The sequence below is a fragment of the Berghia stephanieae genome, chromosome 3 (assembly GCF_034508935.2).
Source record: "Berghia stephanieae isolate SIO BIC M18660-M18661 chromosome 3, UCSD_Bste_1.3, whole genome shotgun sequence".
Taxonomy (NCBI): domain Eukaryota; kingdom Metazoa; phylum Mollusca; class Gastropoda; order Nudibranchia; family Aeolidiidae; genus Berghia; species Berghia stephanieae.
Window position 1 is genome coordinate 43,987,087 of NC_088362.1, and position 5,996 is coordinate 43,993,082.

Sequence of the window (5,996 nt, forward strand, 5' to 3'; positions counted from 1 at the left end):
ATGCATGGTTATGTATGTGCGTTATAGGTTGCTTTGTAGTAGTGAAATGAGTCGCGTCTGTCCGGCCTTTACTGTAATCACACAAAATGACTTTTTTCATTTCATTTTTTGGACAGAAAAGTTTGACGAACGTTCATTATAATTTGGCAAAGAAACTCACAACATTGCCACCCGGAAATATAACGAACCAACACACAAAACGGTGTGCAACCTGGGACGTTTTTGGTCTGGTCAAAACCGTTTCGTGAGAATTGCTCATAAACATGGATGGAAAACAACATAACAAAGACCTGGGTGGCGTCAACTTCGTTCTATAGATAGTATGCAGATGACGTCACTCAGGCCTTTGTTATTGTTTTTGCCATCCGCGTTTGTGAGTTGTTCTCACTAAACTGTATTAACCAGACTATAAAAGTTCATGGTTACACAGAGTTTGTGTGTTGGTCCGTTATACTTCCGGATGGCAATGTTGTGAACTCCTTGGCCAAGCGCATTCTATATATATATATATATATATATATATATATATATATATATATATATATATATATAATTTAGTGAGAAAACTCATAAACATGGCTGGCTATAAACAATAAAGAGCTGAATGACGTCAAATTCGTTCATCTATACAAACATATGATTATTTCTCACTAAATTCTATCAATCAGACTATAAAAACGTTCAAGAATACACATAGTTTTGTGTGTTGGTGCATTATAACCAGCTGGGGGATGTTATGAATATTTTGGCTAAACGCAAAGCATACATGTATATTTAATACAATTAGAAAATCGCTCTCCCTGATCACACTGAATAGAATTAGATCGTTTGTTGAAAATTATCTGTCACATATTCAAAGCAGATTCAGGACGGAGAGAAGTACTGCAGATGTAGTTTGGACCCACAAATGGCTTGCTGCCAAAACCTTGTCAGAAAAAGTAGAAATAGTTATAACTTGAATAGATATGTCTGCCGCCTTCGATACTATCAATCGCCAATCCTTGTTAAATATTTTGAAAGGAATAGTTATGGAAGATGAAGTTAGATTAATCAGATTCCTTATAAGTGAAACCTGGACCACCAAAATAATCGGTTCCTCAGATAATAAATCATTCCTTGGCAACATCGGTACACCACAAGGAGACAGCCTAAGCCCTGTTTTATTTATCATTTACCTAGAAAATGCTTTAAAAGAGGTGCGTAAATCTGTACCTTCGGTCCAATCACGTTTTGAAAACGAACTCCCCATGGAAATTGCATATGCAGACGACATCGACTTATTGGTCTGAAACAAGTCAATGTAAATGACATCCAAAGAGCCTTACAAAATCACCAACTGTACGTAAATAGTGACAAAACAGATGTAACATTATTGTCAAGGAAGAAAGATGGATGGAGAACCACGAAAAAAGTAGGATCATTAATAGGAGATAAGGAAGATGTAGAGAGAAGAAAAAGTTTATCGACGGATGCATTGAATAAATTACTACATATGGATTAGAAAAGATAAAATAAAATTAAATACAAAATCAAATCATACACAACCCTTTTAAAATCCGTGCTTATATACAACTGCGGAACATGGGCACTGACTGGAGCCGAAGAGGAGAGATTAGACAGATTCCATAGAAAACAACAGAGAAGAGTCGTGAATATACGATACCCCATAAGAATAAGCAATAAAATACTGTATGAAAATGAATAAAAGACCCTTATCCATTCAAATCCTGGAGGCAAGATGGCGGCTTCTTGGGCATATAATCGGAAGAGATGAAAATATACCAGCTAATAAAGCTATGAATACGTTTTTCACCCCATCTGGACACAATAAATATCAAGGTAGACCACCCACGCAATTTATACTGTCCTCAATCGAGACCTAAAACGCCTTCAAAATAACAAAGAATTAAAATCAAAGGAAGACCTTATGAACTTAGCATCCACAGTAAAAGACCGTGAACTGTGGAAGGAAATGACACAGATGATTAGAGAGGCTGCCGAGGCGTCCCGATCGGATGATTAGAAGCGAAAGGCTAGTAAGAAGTCATTATATAAGTAAATATATATAATATAATATAACATATAAATTTAAGTAAGGCGTGTGCTCTACCACTGAGGGTCGAGACCATCAATCAATAATTAATAAAGACATAATTTATAAAAGACTGCTGACTCCTCTCTTTATTCTCGATAAACTTTTAGCATTTCAAGAATATATTATCAGACAACCAAATTCTTTGCAAGAAATAAAAAAAAAGATAAAAAGCAGACAGCTTGCCATTTGGTTATTGGAAAACGTTTGCTTGCTTTGATCACTGGCTCTATAATTGATTAACTTTGTCGAACTCGGTGCCAGCTTGTGTGGAGAACGGGTTCGATAACTTCAAAGGGGGGTGGGATGTCGAGGGGTTCCGTCCATTATCTGGTTCATTTCATCCTCACTCACACAAAGGGGAATTATTGACTCGTGATGCACACCATTATACGACAGGCTTGTGTTGTAGATTAGCTTTGACAATCGAACATCTGATTACTGTGTCGATAAGTCGATATATTAATCGACTAGCCGCCAATAGATCGATGGATCAATATCAATATAATAGCCATTCAGTCCATCGATCAATAGACTGATTATTTAATCAACTAATCACTCAACCAACAAAATAACCGGTCAACTAATTAATCGATTAAATCATCAGTAATCAATAAACTAATCAATAATTGTGCAATTCCATAAGTAATTACACATCCAATTAATAAACAAATGAATGGATTAGTCAATTTATCAATGTAATTAAAAATACTGAGCTTGTTTAGACTAATATTGTTGAAACAGATTCTAATCTCACTCAGGCTGTAAACCGAGTGCACTCATTTAAGTCTCCGTTCGGTTCCAGTTCGTGAACAACCAATGTGTCATAGACGCTATACATCACCGTAATTTACTCACAGCAAACATATAAAACATACCATCACAAAACTACATGTAACCTAAAACGTTTATATTACTATCTATACATTTATTTAGTAAGAACTAATCACTCTAAAAACGATAACAAAGAAAAATACATGAGCTGTTTCACTTTGGTGGTAGAAAACTGAAAGACATTTTTATTCCGAGATAAAACTTTCTCGTTTGTTCGGCAACTGAAAACGAGAGGGGTCACTCTCTTTGGTATGATAAAACAAGAGACCGACTGAAAGGAAAGGTCAAACTGAGAGCAAAACGAACTTGTAAGGAAAATGAATGCACTCAGTTTACAGCATAACGTAATCCTTAATCATCATCTTGTGCCGTGCTTGGTTGCGTAGCGCTCAACTTTCTTTTTTTTTTTTCTGTTGCTCTGATGGTGTTGCTGTTTCGTTTCCGTTCCCAGCCAGTCTAAGTCTGTCAGGATCCATCTTTTTCGCTCTCGTCTTTCAAGCGGCCTCTCATTCCTGTTACTCAAGCCAACTCATTTTCTAGCCCTCCTTTAATCACATTGTCCTAGAAATTTGCCGCCGCTTAAGTATTGTGCCAACTACATTTCTCATTTTCTCTTTTTAACAGATAAGATAAGATAAGATAAGATGAACTTTATTTATCCACTTTTGGAAATTTACATTGCGTATTGCCATGATCAATGAATTTCTGAAAATTATTAAGCAAACAAATAATAAAAAGGAAATACAATAACATAGAAGTAAACCAACAAAAAGCTTAACAAATAAAAAATCATCTCTCATACCTCCGAAATTTTCTCTCTCTCTCTCTCTTTCTCTCTCTCTCTCTCTCTCTCTTTCTCCTCTCTGTGTTTCTCTCACTCACTCATTCACACACACACATACACACACACATACACACACATACCCACACACACCCACAAACAAACGTTCTTCTTCTCTCTGTATCATTCTAATTTCGTACCTTTTTATTCTCTATAATTACATATAACATATTCACATATATTAACTTTTTATAGGAATACTCTTCATAGAGGTTACTTGGTGTAGGCAAGTGGACTGCAAAATGATTTCGGCACTTCTTACAATTTTATCTATTCTTTCTCTATCCCATGCAATGATGGCCTCACCCCAGCAACTGATTCCAAATGTTATAACACTTTGAACTATTGACAAATAGAATATATGGAGGATTTCTTTTGTAACGTGAAAAGAATTTAGTTTTCTAAGGAAAAATAACCTAGAACTGAGTTGTGACCAAATATTTATATGCAAATGCCAGTTCAGCTTGTTGTCAAAGGTAAATCCTAGATATCTATAGGAATCAGCAATCTCTAGAAAATGATTCTTGATTCTTAGGGGCGCTATGTGATTTTTGTTGAGTCGAAAACCAATTATCATCTCTTTTATTTTTTCAACATTAAGTAATAGATAATTATCCTTACACCAGTTACAAATTTTGCCACCTCCTCAAAGTAAGCAGACTCTGAGTCACGAATAAAACCCTGAATAACCGAATCGTCAGCAATCTTAATAATTGTTGTACTATCATATGAAGCCCTGTAGTTGTTTGTGTAGAGGGTACATAGGCTTGGTGACCTAACGCAACCTTGAGGGGCTTCCGTGTTTAATGTCTTTAGACTAGAAAAATGTCAATCAGTATTACATACTGTACTCTATTTGTTAAAAATTTTAATATCCAAGCTATGAAGCTGTTGCTCACATTTAAATCTAAAAGCGTTTTTGTCATAATATGTTATTGAATTGTATTAAAAGTAGAAGAGAAGTCAATAAAAAGAGCGTGCATATGATCTTTTTTCTTTAATTTGTTTTAGGATGTTATTTACAAATACAATACAGGCGTCCTCTGTCCACGGAAAACAAAGCATTATTATCAGAAACGATATTTTAAATGCCTCCAGTCTTTTAATGGACTCTGAAGTCATGGTCCAAGTTTCGCAATGGTATTCCAATACGGGTTCTATGTAATATTGAAGAAGTCACATCTTCTGAGGTTGAGCAACTTTTTTTCCTGGTGAATATGGTCTTCATGTTTTGAAAAGCTGCTGTTGCCTTTCCTATCCTGCTTTTAACTTCACCATTACTATTTCTATTTTCATTGATTATTGTTTTTAAACATTTGAATGTTTTTACTTGGCTTTGTTTTATTCCTTTTATTTGGATGTCATAATATTAATAAATAATAGGGAAGCTATTCATTACACACAAATTCTGACAACTTAACTGTGTTGCCAATGCTCCAAATTAGAAACTGATTAAAAGCAACTCTAAAGGTAGCTTTATATCGTTAATCTGCCTCCAAAATAAAGTTCCTACCAATGCAATCAAATTCTCAACGCTCAATAGATTCGTTGATTTTATTGTTTTGCGATATTTTAAATTTAAGCATTGGCCTTGCTTTGTTTTGTTTCTTTCGTGATTCACTTAATAGAATATTTAATTGTTAGCATGTCAAAATGTCGATTTCATTTTATCATTATTACATTTATGGCTATAGGCAGGTGAACGAAAGGCTGCAAAATAATTATGTTTTGGCTGTGTACTGGGCTTCCATTATCTACAACAGCTATACAGGTCATTATAGATAGTTGATAAACTATCGATCCCATTATAGCATAACTTTTTTCTGCTTTAGATATGCACACGATTTCCTTTCACATGCAAAATGTGAGGATTAATATTTGATTGAATTGGTGGCCATAACACAATTGCCCACATCAGCGTTTCTTAAAATCGTCAGACTATTCAATTATTCTCATTGTCTCCAACAAGCACCTGGCACCAGACCTGCTACAAACTGACAAAACATTTTTCTCAAATTTGACCAGAATTACTTTACTCCATATTACATCGATAACCCCCAAATTGATAAGAGTATTAAAATCGGCGACAATGAAAAGAATTTATTGACATTCTCAGATTTGAAGCATTTTGTCAAGTTGGAGAGAATTATGTCGATCGATTCTAGAAATAAAAGCTTTCTGGCTAAAATGAAAAAAAAATGTATTGTCAGTTGTCAGTGATCGGCAGAG